The 19,324-nt window shown below is 45.1% G+C and overlaps 1 protein-coding gene across 5 annotated transcripts in view; it reads left to right on the top strand.

Moving 5' to 3' along the window:
* The first annotated feature begins 6,539 nt into the window (after positions 1 to 6,539).
* Positions 6,540 to 19,324, top strand: part of BRD3 (bromodomain containing 3) — a 49,186-nt gene continuing 36,401 nt past the window's right edge. For all 5 annotated transcript variants that reach the window (XM_007061011.4, XM_007061010.4, XM_037879292.2 and 2 more), the window contains exon 1: positions 6,540 to 6,741. The gene's annotated coding sequence lies outside the window, so the exon portion shown is untranslated. The remainder of the gene's footprint in view (positions 6,742 to 19,324) is intronic.

The raw sequence follows: 19,324 nt of genomic DNA, 5'->3' as shown, positions 1-19,324 counted from the left end.
GGTGTTTGGATGATTTTTGAAGTGCTCCAAAATCCTCAGATGAAAGGCAACATAGAAGTGCAAACTATAATTATTCCTTTCCAAACCCTGAACCCGATGTGTCACCCTTACTCAGGAAAGTAACCCTTACTTCGCTGAGTAGTCCCATTGACTCCGGCAGAAGCGCTCACGTGAGTAAGGACTACTCGGGGCTGCAGTAATAAGCACTTATGCCCTGACTCCAATACCACGGCTCCCTGCCTATGAATTCCTACTCTGATTACTTCTGTGACTCTCCTACAACGCAGTATTTAACTGGGCACTATTCCCCCACCCCCACCCCGTCACCCCCACCATACTCAGCTTTTGCTGAATAAGTTCCACATTAGCACTGTGCCATTAAATCCTGGGCAAAGCTTGCAGCCCTCTAATGGGAGCTGCTTTTTGTGTACCTGGATGCATGAGGTCCCCCGAGGCCCATTGCTGCTGGTGGATGACAAAGTAGCAGGGCTGTGACTGCCAGCCTTGAGTTTGCAGAGCTGGAGGAGTCACGGCTGCAGACTTTCCTGTGCTTAGCTGTATGTGGGCATATAAGGAAAGTGGGCACTATATCATTTTAAAGCTGGTACCAAGCTGTCAAAGAAGGAATGTGTCATAGCTGTAATATTTCAACCAGTGCAGTGCCTCAGTCTCATAGGATTCTACAAACACTCGTGAAAGTTCACAACACCGCTCTGAGGTAGAGGAGTGTAATTCTGCCCATTTTCTTGATGGGGAAAATGAAGCACAGAAAGGTAAAGAAACTTGCTGACAGTCAGTAGCTAGGGCAAAATAAAACCCAGGTGTCCTGGCTCCCAGCCTGGTACGCTAACCTCTAGGAAACACTGCCTCTCCTGATTATCAAAATCAGACAGGACCCGATCCTGCAAGGTTCCGAGGCCCAGCTCCTCAAAGGCATTTGGGTACCTGACTCCCATTGTTCCTGTGGCTTAACAGCAATGGTCTCCATTTTTGCATAGATGACATTAAATGGGATTTTCTACAGATTTAGTTGAATTGGTGCAAAAACAGAGCGCAGCCCAGCCCTGGGAAGGGCACCCGTTTTGCATAGACAGACAGAGTCCCCTTTCTAATGCCAGCGATCTGTCATGGGCTGTGTGTTAAGCAGTCTGGTGATAAGGGGTTAAAAGCAACAGTGCAGTGTGGAGGAGTAAATAAACTGCAGGTGTGCGCTTAACGAGGTACTAATTGGGTAACTGGGGGTGTGACTAAAAGGGACCACAGAGGCTAATCAGAGGGCTTTTGTTGAAGGCAGAATGGCTGAAGGCCTGAGCTGAGCTCCCTGAATGAAAACAAAAAGCTGTTGAATGTTTTGTTTCTTTTGCCTCCTTCTTGTACCCCATGGGAAAACTAAAGCTAGGGCTCCCAAGAGTGGGCAGATGTTTAGGGTCTTGCCTATATTAGAAAATTGCACTGAATTAACTGAATCAGTTTAGAAACTAGTTTAATTGAAGGGTTGCACCTCCCTTCACGAACCCTCTGACTTTGGGTTAAGAGTACCTTATAGTGAGGTAGATGATTCCTTAGGCCTAGATCCTCAAAAGTATTTAGATGCCCAATACCCATTGATTGGAGTTAGCTGCCTCTATACCTTTGGGGATCTAGACTTTACTGACATAAGCCAAATTGATCTAAGGTGCTCTTATATCAAAGCAGAACGCCCACACGCAAGGATTGTGCCCATTTAATAAAACTAGTTTCAACAATAAAACTAAAACAATTTAGTACGATTTTCTTGTGTAGACAAGACTTTACGGTATTCCTAGCAAATGTTTGCTTTTCTCCACCCTGAGCGGATGCAGCTAGGTTCATCAGACACAAGAGACCAAGAGTGGAGGTAGGTGAGTGATTGCCTTGTATGATGTTTCAGGATAAAAGCAGATAGGCCTTCGGGCCCGGCAGGTAGTGTCCCCCCTATATAGCATTGCACGTTTGGCTAGATGCAGGGGAATGTTATTATTCTGGGATGAATTCTGTCCTGAATTACACCTGGTGCTAGTTAGTGAGAATGCATCAGGTACAGTTGAAGACCTGTTGCTTTTTTGGATGAAGCATCAGTGCTTTTGTCCCCTTTTATAACCGGAGATGCCAAGAGGTCAGATGACTTGCCAAGGATACACAGCAAGTCACTGGTGGGGTTAGGACACAGAAACCCCAGGCTCCGAACGCCATGCACCCACCACTAAGCCTATGTGGTATCCCCACTGCCCAGGGAGGGGTTTCATGTTGTTTTATTTATAAGACTTCTCTCTTGTGCTCATCACTATGTTATCTGGGCAGCTCACAACATTAATGAATTTATCCTCTCAACGCTCCTGTGAGGCCATTGTGGGGGGGAAGAGGGGCAGGAGCACCGCAATAGTTGAAACTCAGTTAAAAGGTTGAAACTAATTTAACCAAGGATTTTTCTAAGTGCTCTAAAATCCACATGCTTGCCTGGATTGTTTTAAAAATTGCTATGCCCCACGGAGGTCTAAGATAGGGTTAGATGCCCAAATGAGGTGACTTGAGTAAGGGCTTCCGGATATACAGCCCCTTCCCCTAGAAAAATCCCGGGACGGGAAAATTGGTTCTTGCACACCTCTTTGCACATCCCCCTGGCACAAACTGCGGCTCTGAGCCTCCCCAACTGACGTTACCTGCTCAGGACAGATCTCAGCTCGTGTCTGGCCCCCGCTGCCCTTTTGGAGACCCAATATTTGAAGAGGATTCAGGGCGGAAGTTGGATCCACAATGCGGCATGAGACAGTGAAAGTCATTTTTGCACATGTAGCAGGACTTGGGGCTTTGTTGAAAGCCACAGTATTTTCAGGTTTCAGAGTAACAGCCATGTTAGTCTGTATTCGCAAAAAGAAAAGGAGGACTTGTGGCACCTTAGAGACTAACCAATTTATTTGAGCATGAGCTTTCGTGAGCTACAGTATGCATCCGATGAAGTGAGCTGTAGCTCACGAAAGCTCATGCTCAAATAAATTGGTTAGTCTCTAAGGTGCCACAAGTCCTCCTTTTCTTTTTACAGTATTTTCAGACAGCCTGTTGTCAGAGTATGTGGGTAGTTCTAGGTGACATGGGGAGGCCATAGTGTAGTGGTAAAAAAGAAGTGGTAAACTCCATACTCCCCAAATGAGAAGGGGGTAAACTCCATTTCCCCATGTTTCCCTTCAACTGCACTATTGCAGTTAAGGACTGTGGTCAAGGGGTTTTTAGATAAGGTCCCACCCAAAAAGGAGCTGATCTTAATAATCAAAGAAATCCACAGCATAGGAAGATTGTTTTGAAAACTGTCTACCCTAGTGGGCTGGGGTAAAGTTTGTGATGCCAATTTGGAGTCTTTTGATCAAGGGGTTCCCAATATACAGCCCCCCATATTGTTAACTTTTAAAATGCTCTAAAATCCAGGTGCATAAAGATAATCTTGAACACTGGTGTGCCACAACAAGGGCAGGGGAGCACTTCTTGGTGCAAATGTAGTCATTTCTTCAAGAGATTTGTCAGATACAGCCCCTTCCCCGCCCCTTATAGGGAGCTGATTTTGACACCCCAGTTGCTCTAAGACCCTTGTGCATAATGAGATTGTCTTGAAAACTGATATTTCACAACAGGGTCTCTGGGGTAGACTTTAGGAGAGAGGGAGGAGAACACCCATTGAGACAAACGGGTCAGTTCACACCTCTCAGATCTATTGTGCTCACCTCTAAGGCTACGATTTAGTCAGGGAGGTAATGACAGTATTGGATCTCCATGACTTCTTTGGCTTCAGCTGGGTTTGGCCATGGGGGCTGCAGCCGGGGCCGTGTGCCCCTGCCCCACGGCTTTCACCGGAGGCTGCAGCTGGGTCGTGCCATGCACCCCCGTCGCGGCTTCCGCAGCGGGCTGAAACCAGAGCCATGTGTCCCTGCCCCGCAGCTCGTACGGTTATTTTTAGTAAAAGTCACGGACAGGTCACAGGCTCTGTGAATTTTTGTTGCCCGTGACCTGTCCGTGACTTTTATGAAAAATAACCGTGACAAAATCTTAGCCTGACTCATCTCTAAGGGGAGTTCACATTCCTCTGCAAACATCTCATTGAGATGAGCGGGGTGCTGGATTCGGACAGTGCAATTGAGAGAGGACGCTGGCCTATGCTATAAAGGGAGTTTTGTAGCAGTCCAGTAGTCTATGGAAGCGCTCTCCAGGGCAGAGATAAATGCAGGAAAATAAAACAAACCCAAATGTTATTTTGAAGCCAATATCGTGACTTTTTTGGAGGGGTGAACTCATGATTTTTGAATACTCAGGGTTGGCAATGCTGATTACGGGTCTGCTTTTCAGAAGTGTTGAGAACTGCAAGTTCCATTGAATCCAATGGGAATTACAGAGCTTGGCATCTCTGAAAATCAGGCCAGTTGCTTTATTGCCTCTTTCTGAATAAAATTTAAGTCTTCCTCATTGTAGAATCTGAATAATTTTTAATAATTGGATGACTGGTTGTGGGTAATAGTTACAAGAGAAGGAAGGTTGAGTATATGTAGAACAACCTTGCAAACTTCAGCTCAACCTCTGCAAGTAAATTTTTATCATATGGGCAAGTAGAAAATCTTTATTGTCGTTATCAATCAGCATAATACAAATGTGTTAATATTTGTGCTTAAGACAGTAAATTCTACAAGAAACCTAAATTCAGAGGGCCAAATTGTTACATTTGTGACAATTATTCTAGCATAGCCATTGCCATTATTTTTTTTTGTGCTACTTTAATGTTTTTTTTGGGTGCATATGATAGTTTTGTTTCCTATATTTTTCATAATTGCCATACTGGATTAGACTAAGTCGATTTTTTCCTGTATCCCGTCTCTGACAGTAGTCAGGCTAAGATGCTTCAAAGGAAGGTATAAACATCCCCCTGTCCTCCATGGACTATTAAGCTCAGAGCCTATAACCAGATCCATTAGCAAGGCCTCTCCACGAGTGTGGAGTCCCATTGATCTCAATGGAACTCCACAAGGTCTGAGCTAGAAGATTTGGTCACAGGATTGGGACCTAAGAGGGGAATGTAAATGGTAGCTACATGTGTGTTTACCAGATTAACAGGAATAAATGTGGGTTTGGTTGTACAAGCAGATGCAGCCTCAAATACTGTGGTGGCAGTGTTTTCTAAGAAATCTTCAAAAATGAGGTCCAATGGTTCACACTGTCAGTGTGTTTCTGATTACTAAATCCATGGCAAGATGGAAGTTTGGAGAGGACTAAAAGCACATTATGGGGATGGGGAAGCATATACAACACTTCTTGTTTATTTGATTTCATTTTCAGATAACTGCAGAACTCTCTAAATGGAATGTCCTTGACTATTCCTTTCCCCACTCCCACAAGAAAACAAAATCATAATTGTGATAAGAACAGGCCTGAGAAATTTCAGTCCCGTAGGTCACATTTTTCAGAAACGTATCCTCTGAAAACAAGGCCTTACAATGAAAGTGCCTCCAAATACGGTTATAATAAACCAACTTATTAACTGGCATCTCTGCCTGGCTGTTTATATGACGAGCAGCATGGAAGCCTCCACTGGCATATGCATCCAGAGAGAAATCCCTTAACTACTTATTTTATACTGACATTCAAATGTTTCCCCTGGATTCATTTGTTTTCCAGTTGCTATATTTTATTTTGTACTGAAGAAATTGAATCATATTTTTGGCTATAATAATGTCTCGGTTTTTATATTGTTCTTTTTACCAATGTTTGCATTTGTTGATCCAATTCAGCATATATTCGATTGCTCTGTTTGTTACAAGTTGGGAGTGTTCCTATCTGATGCTCTTTAGAGTGTGTGTTTTTAATATCTACACTCTATTTTTTATGATTTGCATTTGTTGGATTATTGCATCTTTTTTATTTTGGTTTGCAAATGTTGATGTATGATACATATATTGTGAAATGCATCAACCACAGCAAAACTGTGACATGATTTGTATTTGGATGCATTTCATGCCATTATGGCCTGCACTGGTTACATTCTGTTTTTATTGTGACTTGTATTGCTTGTTGCATAAGAACTGTGAGTGTGCTCTAGCCAATGCAAACCATAAAAAACAAGCAACCAAAAAACAGTATAAAAATACAGTTCATATGACCTTGGTATTCAGCTGCACGCATGTTTCCAGGAGATAAAAACGCATTATAGGGCTCTGAAAGAATCTGCCCATTTCCAGTTGCACTTTTAAGGGCTCTTGTCGTTGTGCCTTCAGAGACTGAGAGGAGCAAAGCCAGGCGGAGAGGGGAAGCCTGGATTTTCACCCAGCAATGTCTGCCCTTAGGGAGACCCCCAGCCAACAAATCTTGGCAGATTTTTGCCGCAAGCCCCCCACAAACCAACCTAGACCTTGCCTCTCCTGGGGAAGGAGCATGTTTAAACGTCATACACACCCGCTGACCTGGGAATAACCCCCTACTGTTTCTCTCTTCTGCCCACTGGTCCAAGGGAGGAAGAGTGGGGGGAGACAGAAAGGAGGAGCCCGGGGGATGCTGGGACTTGTAGTCCTCAGGACTACCGCTGTCCTTTCCCATGCTGGGTGCAAAAACTGCCTTCCCCACATGGCCTTGCGCCTAGGCGCATGAGCTCTCCATAGCTTTAGCGCATCTATTATGCTGCCTTGCTGGGGATAAAAAGAAGAGCAACTGGAGGGACTATAAGGCAAACGTTGCTGGAGCTGCCGGGGCAAAGTAATCTATTTAATCTTACCCTTTATTCGTTCCATGCTTTGTTTTGCATTGCTAGCACCGGGCCATGTTTTCTGGAGGAGGGGGAGTTGGGGGGGGGGGAAGAGGGTGAATGCAAAACCCACTTGGGAAAGGCTAATGCGCTCTTTTTTTTTTTTTTGGCAAGCCCTTTAACGCTCCCCTTGGTTCTGCAGCCTTTGTGCATTGCAACAATGTAACAAAGCCAGCTGGAGATCGGATACAGTGTGGCTGCTGATTTCTCTCTCTCTTTCTCTCTCTCTTTATATTCTTCTTCCCCCTCCTCCTTCCTCTCACCCGGCGCCCAAAGCAGCCCCATAAGGAGCCCTGGGGGAGCTGAGACCCTCTCTGCCGATGCACCCTCCTCCCCCCCCAAAAAAGCACGGGCTGGAGTTTGTGCGGCCCTGGGAGGTTGCAGTCCATCTTCCTTACGGAAGGGATTTTTTCCTCTCTCTCGCTCTCTCCTTCTGCCCGCCATCTTTTGAAGGGGAAAATTAGGGGCGAGGAAAAAGGAGGGCTTCAGGCTTCATGTAAAATAATCATTAATAAAAGAGCACAGGTCCGTTCGTGGCTGAGGCCAAGCAAATGGGTTTACAGCTCTGCCAGTCCCCTGCAAGCAAATGGCTAGTCAGTTACAAGCCCCTAGTCAATTTCATAGGAACACAAAGTATTCCCCCCCACCCCTCCTCCCTGCGCGTCCCCTTTGCTGTGCTCCGAGTTGCAAGGAGCCGGAGAGAAGGAGTTGGGGCCGTGGAAGTGTTTTCAAGGCGTGGAGTTAGTCTCTGCTGTCTGGTTTTCGTGCACCGAGCTCGAGGGTGCCCGGCTTGTGGGTCTGGCCAAGAAAGGGCAGCAAACTGCGATGTGTGTTTCTGGGAGAAAAGCTTCTAATGTTGAGTGATCTGCTCACAGCCATTTCCCCGCCCTGGTTTACTACCGTGCAAGGTAGGAGAGGGTCTGAAGCCGGTTGTCTCGATAATCGTATAAAATGCATGTAAACATTTGGGGTTGAACCAAACTCCTGCAAATAAATTAAAACAAAGGAAGTGAAGCGAGCTGTAGCTCACGAAAGCTTATGCTCAAATAAATTGGTTCGTCTCTAAGGTGCCACAAGTCCTCCTGTTCTGTTTGCGGATACAGACGAACACGGCTGCGACTCTGAAACCTAACAAAGGGGTAGAAACCTGGGCTACAAATAATATTTTGTGTGAAATCCAAATAAAATATCGATCCCTGTGCTACTAACCGTGCCTCAGATAGGGGAAAGAGAGGAGTTAAACATGTAAAACTCTAACGTCACTCTTTGTCATTTATACTCTTTGTTTACTCTTTGCCCCAACTTGGAAAAGGGAGTGAGACCACTGTTTCCAGTCTAGTCAGTTTCACTTTCCGGCTTTCACACTATGCTGCAATGTTTGGGTTACAAACATCACAGTGGGAGTGTTTTAGTCTAAAGGAGAAGTCCTACAGAATATAAATCCGGAGTAAACTTAACAAGGTTCTTCAGGAAATGTAACATCCCTGTAGAAAGTACCCTTGGTATTATAATCCTTTCCATGGGTTTTCTTTTAACCATCCTGTACCAGTTCTGCCACATGGATGTGTTTTTTCCATTAACAGCAATAGGAATGAAAGCAAAAAACCAAGACCAACCTTTTAGTTTAGAAAAGAAATAACACTCTCATACACGGCGTGAAAGCTCTCTCTCTCTCTTTTTTTTTAAATACAAACCTTAAAATTTCAGTTTAAGCTGCTCTGCATTATTAAATAGTAGTTAGGGGAAAGCACAATTAGCAAAGCGCACCTGGTGTCCCCTGCTGGGGAAGAGCTGGTTTTGACAGGCTAGTTAGTATTTTTAATGCACACAGAGTTATGCGAGTCATGCTAAGGGGCTGTCTCCAAATTAAACTGGAAATTAAGATCAAAGGCTGTAACACTGTCCTTAGCTCACCCTGAAATATGTCAAGGTGTTAGATAGGACTTGGGTCACCTACCATATGTGCTGTAATATTTGGTTTCGTTGGGGGGTGGGTGGGGTTAAAAGTGCCGAATAACAAAAGGTCAGACCAATAATTGACAAGCAGTTACAGGTTTGTATTGCTTTTATACAAGTAATACTTTGAAAAAAGGTGAATACACTGCATGTGCTAAAAGCTCTCCTAATCTGAAGACCATAGAATTAGGAGACCAGGACTGCTTCAGGCGACATCTAATATATTTTGTTAGTTTAGAATTTTAGGGAGTTTCAGATAATACACCCGCAAGGCTTTGCTGAATAGCATGACTTCCAGCCTAGATGCTTTCTTTTTCTAAAAGGGTTTAGTTCACAATCTCTTGTGTGTGACTAGAATAAGCCCCAAGATCGTATTTCTCTTTTCCTTGCCTCAGACAATTTAAAATAGGCATTCGCGTATTTGGTGCTTTCAGACCATGCTTAATAAATGAGGTGGGCTGGGGTGTGTGTGTGTGTGTGTGTAACAATTGTACTCAATATCCAGTGTAAGCTTGGTCACAATTCCATGTGCTTCGCTGTATATACAGTATTCGATGCATAGATAGCAACTGTTCATACCAAAGACCCTTATCAGAAATGTTTGTTATACATGCAGGGTAAAATTTTCAAAGATGCTTAAATGATTTAGGAGTCTAAATCTTATTATCAAAAGTGACTTGGGCACTTAGGGGCTAAATCCCATTGACTTCCAATAAGATGTAGGCTACTAAGTGTTTTGTAATGACTTTCTGTAATGTAGGTGACTTTCAAATTCTTACCTGCAGTCACTTTTTAAAACATCAGCTCAGACATTGTAAATTTTTTTTTTCTTTTAACATGCTGAGAGTTTAGTTTATATTGTAGGCGACAGTGTTCTTTCACATTTTATTTTTAAGTGAAGCTGGTTTTGTAAGAGAGTGTCTGAAAATGAAACCCATTTGAAACCACAGTTATGCTTTCCTGCACCGCTAAAACTTAACGGATAGACTGACATAAACCAAAATTTATGCAAATATGTGTTTGTCCTGGGCTGGAGACTTTGTATTATGCAGTGGCATCCCAGAATTATGTTTCCAACATAAGTCTCATCCCGTAAAACTAGGGGACAATAACAGAGTTTCTTATAAACTTAAACCATGATCCCAGATCCTGTGATCTAGTCTGTCTGAGCAGAGCCCCTTGGCCTGCTCAGACCCATTGATGCCAATGTGATTTGCATGTGTTGAGTGCTTAGGATTGCACTGGCATGTGCAGCTTTAATACATGCACGTGTGAAATGATAGAGCTGAACATCTGTGATGTTCAGACCTTTTAAAAATGCACCTGTGGAGTAAGGGCTGGGCCGGGCCGGGCCCAACGCCCATTGCAGAATGTGGCCAAGTCTACCCAACAAAGTTTTGCTGGCATAACTTGTGTCAGTTAAGAGTAGGGTGACTAGATATCAAGTGTGAAAAATGGGGACAGGGAGTCGGGGGTAATAGGCGCCTATCTTAGACAAAGCTCCAAATATTGGGACTGTCCCTATAAAATCGGGACATCTGGTCACCCTAGTTAAGAGTGTACAAAAAATCATAACCGTAACTGGCATAGCTAGGTCAGTAACTCCTCCCCCCCCCCACACCCCCGGTGTATATTCAGTTTGTACTGGCAAAAGATCTAAGCTGCGTCTCCATTAGGGAGGATAGCTAGACCAGCAAAGCCTTTGTAATCTAGTCTAGGCCTTAGAATCTCACTCTTCTCACTTGAGAATCTGTAAGCCTGACAGTTCTCACTGGCAGCACAAACGCCCCAATAGTCTAACCAGTGCACTGGAACCTTTTTAATAGTGGGGGTGCTGAAAGCCAGCCTCCTTACCTCTGTTCACGACCCCCCCCCCCCCCGCAGCTGGGGCCGGGAGCAGTGCTGTGTCTCCGGGAGGGGGGTCCCCGGATAGGGGTAAGGGGGCAAAGACTGGGGGTGGGCACAGGGCCAGGAGCAGAGCCCTGGTGCGGGGCCCACAGCCAGGACCCCTCTTGCGGGGCCAGTAGCAGAACCCCGGCCGTGGGGCTAGCAGCAGGGGGCTGGGTGTGGGGCACGGGGCCAGTGGCCAGGGAGCAGGGCCAGTGCCCCAAGAGCAGAGCCCTGGGTGCGGGACCGAAAGTGGGGCCCCAGGCACAGGGCCAACAGCTAGGGAGCGGGGCCGGCGGCTGGAACCCTGGCCACTGGCCCTGCGCAAAACCTGGGGGTGCTGCAGCACCCCTAGTTCCCATGCCTGTGAGTCTAACCACTCTTCTCAGCAACAGCTGAGTGATGTAAAGAGGGCTCACATTTCAAAGACTTAGGCCTGGTCTACACTTAAAAATTAGATCGACCTAGCCTTGTTGCCTTAGGGCTGTGAAAAATTTTGCGCCATGAGTCCCGTAGTTAGGTCGACCTAACGCCCAGTGTAAACCCAGCTAGGTCCGTGGAATAGTCTTCCATCAACCTAGCTACCGCCTCTTGGAGAGGTGGGTTAACTACTTCAACAGAAAATCCCCTTCGGTCAATATAGGAAGCGTCTACACTATGGTGGTACCGTAGCACAACTGCTGTTCTGTATCTGTGCCACTGTGGTGTAAACATACCCCTGTTACTTTCACAAAATATATCACTCTCCACCTACGTTGGTAAACGACCAATTACTAAACATCCGGACTAATCTACGCTTGTTTAAATAAATGAACAAAGAACATTTTGCAGCTCAGCATCCTTGATTGTTCTTTAATACCACTTATTCTCCTCTTTGCTTATTTGCAAAATTCATTAATCCACAGTGGTCTCCCAGTCATTAGCATGAGCCCTATGTTTTGTTTTGTTTTGTTTTTAAAGTACTGCATTCTTCTGCAGTAATAACCCAGGACACTATTGTAAACAGCAGAGTTCTGGGAATTAGCAAGGTGCACCTTACCCCTTGTCTGGCACTGTCTGTGCGGATGACACTAAGCTTGGGGGAGAGGTAGATACACTGGAGCGATGGTGGGCAACCTGCTGCCCGTCAGGGTAATCTTGTTTACATTTGCACGGCCACCCGCAGCTCCTAGTGGCCATGGTTTGCCGTTCCTGGCCAATGGGAGCTGTGGGAAGCCAGGCCCGGGCTACATCCCACAGCTCCCATTGGCCAGAAATGGCGAACCGCAGCCAGTGGGAACTGCGGGCGGCTGTGCAAATGTAAACAAACAGTCTGGCGGATTACCCTGATGGGCCGCAGGTTGCCCATCACTGTGCTGGAGGGTAGGAATAGGGTCCAGAGTGACTGAACAAATTGGAGCATTGGGCTAAAAGAAATCTGATGAGGTTCAACAAGGACAAGTGCAGAGTCCTGCACTTAGGACGGAAGAATCCCATGCACTGCTACAGACTGGGGACCGACTGGCTAAGCGGCAATTCTGCAGAAAAGGACCTGGGGATTACAGTGGATGAGAAGCTGGATAGCAGTCAACAGTGTGCCCTTGTTGCCAAGAAGGCTAACGGCATTTTAGGCTGCATTAGTAGGAGCGTTGCCAGCAGATTGGGGGAAGTGATTATTCTCCTCTATTCGGCACTGCTGAGGCCACATCTGGAGTATTGCATCCAGTTTTGGGCCCCCCACTACAGAAAGGATGTGGGCAAATTGGAGGGAGGGCAACGAAAATGATTAGGGGGCTGGGGCACATGATTTATGAGGAGAGACTGAGGGAACTGGGCTTATTTAGTCTGCAAAAGAGAAGAGTGAGGGGGGATTTTATAGCAGCCTTCAACTATCTGAGGATGGATCTAGGCTGTTCTCAGTAGTGGCAGATGACAGGACAAGGAGCAATGGTCTCAAGTTGCAGTGGGGGAGGTCTAGGCTGAATATTAGGAAACACTATTTCATTAGGAGGAGGATGAAGCACTGGAATGGGTTACCTAGGGAGGTGGTGGAATCTTCTTCCTTAGAGGTTTTTAAGGCCCGGCTTGACAAAGCCCTGGCTGGGATGATTTAGTTGGGGTTGGTCCTGCTTTGAGCAGGGGGTTGGACTAGATGGCCTCCTGAGGTCTCTTCCAACCCTAATCTTCTATGATTCTGTGATACGTGTCCCTCCAAAATGTCCCATCTCAGGCTGTTAGTTTCTGTTGCATCTTACTGTGGTTTCAGCTTTCTTTATGTAAATCATTATGTAAATCATCATTGATGAAGGTGGAACACTGGCCAGGCTCACTCCTTGTGTGATTTTATATGTTGCCTGCCACTAGACCCTATTTTAGAAGGCAAGGATTTAAAAACAAAAATGCTCCTGGATACTGCTGTGGAAGTTTGTAACAACAAGCTGTTCGATAAAGCTGGCCAATGCTGCTCTTTATCATAACTTTTTAGTAGAGTCTCATATTTGATAAGGTGCAAACTAAAGAAACACTTGTATCTCGTTTGGGTGCCCTTGTTTACCTTGCCAGGACTGGTTCTCTTCTTAGCTGCTTGTTTTGCTCAGTCAGACAACCAGGTTCTGTAGCCCTTCATTGAGTATCAGCCACATGGGTAGCCTCCGTAAAAATACTTATTTGTTTGTCCTTTCCCACCTTCCAGTCCCATCATTCTTGTTGCAACTCAGCTGTCTCCTCCCCCTCATCAATACGATGGGCCTAGAAAGTACTATTTGGTCTGAAATTTCAAGGAGTTGGGAGATGGGTCAGAACGAAAGTATCTGGTCCAAAGACTCCTGAACTTTGAGGAAGTTTAGGTCCAACGTGCATGGCTTGGGCCCATTTCTGGTTGCCATGGCATCTTGAGAATGTTCCACCAGGTATGTTTCCTGAGCACCCCTGTTCTGTTCTGGGTGCCCTAATAAAGGGCCAGATAGTGCTCCCAACACGCGTGGGGCTGCCACCAACTCCCATGAATACGGTGCAAGTCAGTGTGTGTATACCTGTTTACCAGTGTGAGTAAGAGGTCCACTTGTCCTCTGACTAGTGGAGAACCTCTGACTCCCAGTGTAGGGCCTGCTCAGCCCTCCCAACCCCGTTCTCACTCAGGAGTAGGGACTGTTTTTCCCCCTTTGCTCCCTACATGCTAGGCTATTGTACAAGCAAGGCTCACACAACCTGTGTGTATTCCTATAGCTGGCTGACATTCCTCTGCATAGCAGTCATCTGCAAGGGAGGAACTTCCTTTTCTAAGAAGCCTTTTTGATCTGAGTTTTTTTTTTGCTGAAAACCCACCTTTTTAAAAGAAATCACCTGTTTCTGCTAATGCATTCTTGCCAGTGGTGTGGACAGAGCGCAACTTTGCTAAAATAGTTTTAACAAATGAGAAATAGGGCTTCAAGACATCTCTACACAGCACTGTCTACACGCACAATGTGCATTGATTTAACTAAGAGCCTGTCGACGGGAGAACCTTGCACTGGTATCATTTGAATCCTATAGAGTTAGTTAAACCAGTGCAAAAGCCTGTGTGGAAGCTCTCCTTTCGGTATAAAGCCAGTTTTTGCACCAGTGTTACTATTTTGGTTAGGGGGTATGTGATTTTTTTCACTTACACTGGCACAACCCCTAGTGTAGATGCTGTGCCCTATATTGGTATGGTTTATTCCCCTTCCTGTATGAGAATAAGCTAAATGGGAATAAGCACTTTTATATGAGTATATCTGAGTCTCCACTATGGGGATTGTACTGTTTTAATCATACTTGTATACCTAAAACAGTACCACTTTTGTGTGTAGGCAAGGTCTAAAAATGGTTGCTTATGGTTTCATTAAACTTATTCCTACCTGACTTAAGCTAAACCAAAACCACCCACTCTTAAACCGAAATAAGTGTGTCCACACACAACCTTTTGCACCTGTTCAATTACACTGGTTTAAATTCACACCTTTAAATTATAACGGTGCCATTTTCTTGTGTAGACAAGACCTTTACATTGGTTTAGAAGCAGATTTAGTTAAATTGATGCAACCCACTTCCACGGATGCTCTTAAACTGATTTAAGAGTGCCTCATATTTATTTAGCTAGGCTTTGTCTGCAGGGAAAAGTCGCCCTGGCATAATTTACAGTGTGAATTTGTACCGATATTTAAATTGGTGCAAACCCTTGTATAGAAGTTGTTATTTGGTTTAAGGTCTTGTCTACACACACAAGTGCAACTGCTATAACTATGCTGGTATCTAGGCTATGTCCACACTACAGACTTCAGCCTGCCAGACTTCACTACAGACTTCAGCTGTGTCAGTCAGGTGCGTGAAGAGGTGTGAAGCTTGACCACCGTAACTGCACCAGCAAAAGCTGTTAGGGCTGACACAGCTACACTGGCAAAACTGCCCTTTTATCAATATAGTTTATTTTGGTTTGAGGGCAGTGGTAAAAGAAGCTTTACCGGTAAAATCGCAGCTTTGCCTGTGTAGCTGCATCCACACTCGGAGGGCTTTGCCAGTATAGTATATTGCAGCGGTTCTCAAACTATGGGTCACCACCTTGTTTTAATGGGGGTCACCTGGGCTCTTGTAAGACTTGCTGGGGGCCAAAGCCCAAGCCCAAGCCCCACCGCCTGGGGTTGAAGCCAAAGCCTGAGGGCTTCAGCCTTGCGTGATGGGGCTCAGGTTACAGGCCCCCTTCCTACACTGGTAAGTTGCTCCTAGTGTGGATATAGTTATGCTGGAATAAAAATGCTTTTACCGGTATAGCTATTCTCGTATAGGAAGGGAAATAAGTTATACTCATATAAGGCATCTTTATACTGGTATAACTGCTATAGATTGTATACTGATATGGCTTCATGCACCTTTACGCTTGTCCACAGTAGGGATGTACCAGTATAACTATATCAGTAAAAAAAACCCAGACCCCTAACTGACATGGTTAGACCGTACTCAAACGGTATGTAGGCCCAGAGTAAGGGCTGGTCTACACTGAATACTTACACTGGCAGAGCTGCATGTCTCAGGGGTGTGAAAAATCCATGCCCCCGAGAGAAGTAGCTATGCTGACCTAACCCTCTGGTGTAGACAGTGCTTGGTCAATGGAATTGGCCAGTTCACCTAGCTACCATCTTTCGGGGTGGTGGATTAACTACAGTTACAGGAGAACCCCTCCTGTCGCTGTAGTGAGTGTCTACGGTGATGTACTTACGTGTATAGACATACTCTAAAGCGGCTTTTTTTTAATGTAGCTTAAGCCTGGTCCACAGTTATCAGTTTTGCCAGCATTGTTCGGTGAGTTAGGGGTGTGGTTTTGCCAACATAGCTATTCTGGCAAAAGATCTATTGTAGACTCAGCGATATGGGCAAAAATTCTTGTTTTTCTGGTATAGCTTGTATTGTTCAGGGAACTGGTCTAAGCTATTCTGGCAAATCTTTTAAGTGGAGATAAAACCTTAGTTGATTCCTTACTGATTTAAGGCACTTTTAAACCAGTGGAAGAGGGTCCACGTGAAGGGTTTGTGCCAATTTAAATGAATTAATTTCTAAACCAATATAGTTAAATCAGTACAACTTTTGTTGATAAAGTCTAAGGCTTTGTCTACACTGGCACTTTCATCACTAAAACTTTTGTCGCTCATGGGTGTGAAAAAACCACCCCCCTGAACGACAAAAGTTTTAACGACGAACAACGCCAGTGTGGCCAGCGCTGTGTTGGCGGGAGCCCTGCCCCGGCGACGAAGCTACCGCCCCTCCTTGGAGCTGGTTTTATTTTGTTGCCGGAAGAACTCTCTCCCGGCGATAAAGCACAACCACACGGTAGCAAGGTGTGCAGTGTAGACATAACCTAAGTCGTCTTTGCTTTTAAAATATATGTCAGTACACGTATTTACTGTGAAGTATCCATCATGAAAACTAAAATACTAGTTCCCTGGTTCTGGCAAAATGCAGCCTCCTCACGTGCTTCTCTTGTCGATTTACTCACTAATTTTGCAAGGTTCAGGAGCCGGTGTTGGGTTTCCCGAGCGTCAGTGTGAGTTAGTAAGTACCTGGGCTTTTCAGCCTGGGTTTTCAAAGGAGTTTAAGGGCGTTAGAAGCCCAGCTATTGTAATGAGACTTGGGTGCATCATTTACCTGGCCCAATTGGAAAGCCCTAGCCATAATATTAAAGTCTGATTTGTTTGTGTGTCTTGGGTTAATTAAGTTAAAAAGCAAACAATCATTGTCATTAATATTTTTGCCTTTCAGCAAACCCATTCTATTTCATGAGCTGGGACTTTATTATGTTTTATTTTTGGAGCAAGAGAAGCCACTTCTAGCACAAAGAATGTGTTGGAGGGAAATCTCGGTGACGGGAGTTACTTTCTGTTGAATCAACATAGTAGTTATGTTGTGTCTTATGAAATGCTTCTGAGCAAGTCGGCATGTAGTTCTGTCTCTGCGTTTGGAACTTCGTCTTAGTTATCAGTGTTTGCATTGAGCTGAACCTTGGGATGAGATGCACTTTCAGGGCCATGTGTCTGGCTCTCCTGAAGGCGTTAGGAATTGTGATGCGTAACCAGACGATACAAAGCAGTATTACGCGTTTTGTATATCAGATGTATATGGGGACGATGATCTTCCGACTAGCCAGTAAAATATAAGACCCCATTTTTCTTGCATTGCCTCTGTATGTACTGGGCTGCCTAGCCCACCTTTTGGAACTACTCTGCCTTTTAAAAAAAAAATTAAGACGGGATATGTTGTTGTTGCATATATCCCCTTAAAAACGAATCCGTCTGGAAGTTGAATTTGGTTGTGTCTACAAGCACAATCTGGAAGTACTTCAAAGCTTTCCTAATTGAGATCTGTTTATAGGGACCTACACTGGTATCGTACTTATTCCTGGTGCTGCTGGCCTTGACACACCACGGGACCTTGGGCAAATCACCCCTGGTCTCAGGAGTTGCAGACCCGTGCCTTCACTGCTTAGCTCTCCTTTTCTGTAGCTCTTCGCAGTGGTAGTGCTGCTTGGAGTTGTTCCATACAGTGTTGAATTGTTCTCTGTGTGCTTTTCTTTTTCAAAAAGCTTTCTGTCCAGTAACTTTTCTCTTTGGAAGTGGGAGGGTGGGAACGGAAACAATTATGACAAACGCTGCTAACTGTAGCGGAAAGACTGTACATAATTTCCTAACATAAAATCCAACTGAATCAAGGCGAGTGTGTGGGTCTCTTTCTAAACGTGCATTGAGCACAGTACTCAGATTGAAAAGCGGAAGAACTGGCTGCTTTTTCTGCATTTTTACGTTTTAGTTTAACAGTGTAGATCACATCCTTTAAAAGGAAAAAAACCTGCTACAGTGGAAACATACGATAATCCCACGAGGAGTTCTGAACCCTATGTTTTGCTTTCTGGATGTTCACAAATGCTCCTATTATGTGTGTGTCATCTGTGCTTTGTACTAATGCCACCGTCTTCTTTATTTAAAGCAGAAATCTAGTTTTCTTGCCTGAAATTGGAAAGTCTGTTTCCAGAAGATCGCTGTCGGAGGATGAATGTTTAATAATGTTCATTATTGGCGTTGCACAGAATGGCCGAGGCAGTTTCCAGATGGAAAGGAAGGTAGAGTCCGGGCCTTTAGAGATCCTGCTTTAAAGAGTGATAGTTTAGGAAGGGGACAACCTGTGGGAGATGGTGTGGTCTAATGGCTAGGGGCACTGGCGTGGAAATCAGGAGACCTGGGTGTTAGTCCTCGTTCTGCTAGTGACCTTGTGCAAGTTTTCCTTCTCCCCCCCCCCGCCCTTTGTCTGTGTGTGTGTGTGTGCGTGTGTGTGTGTGTATATATATATATATATATATATAGACTGCAAGTTTTTTGGGGCAGGGACTCTAGCTCTGCATGTGTGTGTTTATGTGTGTGGTACTCTGATCTTGGCTGGAGTCTCTAGGTTTTCCTGTAACACTAATACTAAGCAGAGGTGTCAAGGTGGTACATGGCCAGGTCTTGGCAAAGGTTAGTTTTAGATGTTTGACCTGTCAGTATGAGTCAGCTGGATTCCCTGAAGACAGCAGAGGTGGGGCTTTGAGAGGGATTTGAAAATGGGGAGGTAGGAGGCCTTGGCAATGGGCTCAAAGACGGCATTCCACGTGCACGGAAGAACATTTAGCATGAAGCTGTCAAACGGCGTGCAAAGCTGGTGTGCTGGTGCGACTGATGGCAGGGGAAGGCGATGGGAAATGAAACAAAGGGAAATGTGATGTACTGAAATTAGTCTGGCCTCTCCTTCTATATCCCTACACCTGGAGTTTCACTGTCTGCTCATTTGTTAGGGAAATTATTAAAGAGTGGACCCGACATTCCATATTATTATTTATTATTTGTCTTGCCATAGCACTGAGGTGCCCAGTTGTGGACCATGGTCCCGTAGTGCCAGGTGCTGTACAGACACAGAACAAAAAGATGGGGTCTGTCCCCAAAGCACTTACAGACTGAGTAACAAATCAAGTATCTCTTGTGCTGCCACTCCTTTGTGGAAAAAAATTCAAAAAGTCCCAACCATACCGACCTCTACACCCCTCCTTCTAGCTCACCTCCGCTGCCATGGCCTAAAACCGCTGTCTGGTGAGCTAAATGGTACTCGCAGAAACCATGCTCAGACTGTTATCTTGTCTCCCACCCTTACCACCACCCATCACTACCCACTGGCTCGTAT

This window comes from Chelonia mydas, chromosome 16 (assembly GCF_015237465.2).
Source record: "Chelonia mydas isolate rCheMyd1 chromosome 16, rCheMyd1.pri.v2, whole genome shotgun sequence".
NCBI classification, from domain to species: domain Eukaryota; kingdom Metazoa; phylum Chordata; order Testudines; family Cheloniidae; genus Chelonia; species Chelonia mydas.
Note: the sequence above shows the minus strand (reverse complement) of the source record. Positions and strands in the feature narration are given on the sequence as shown.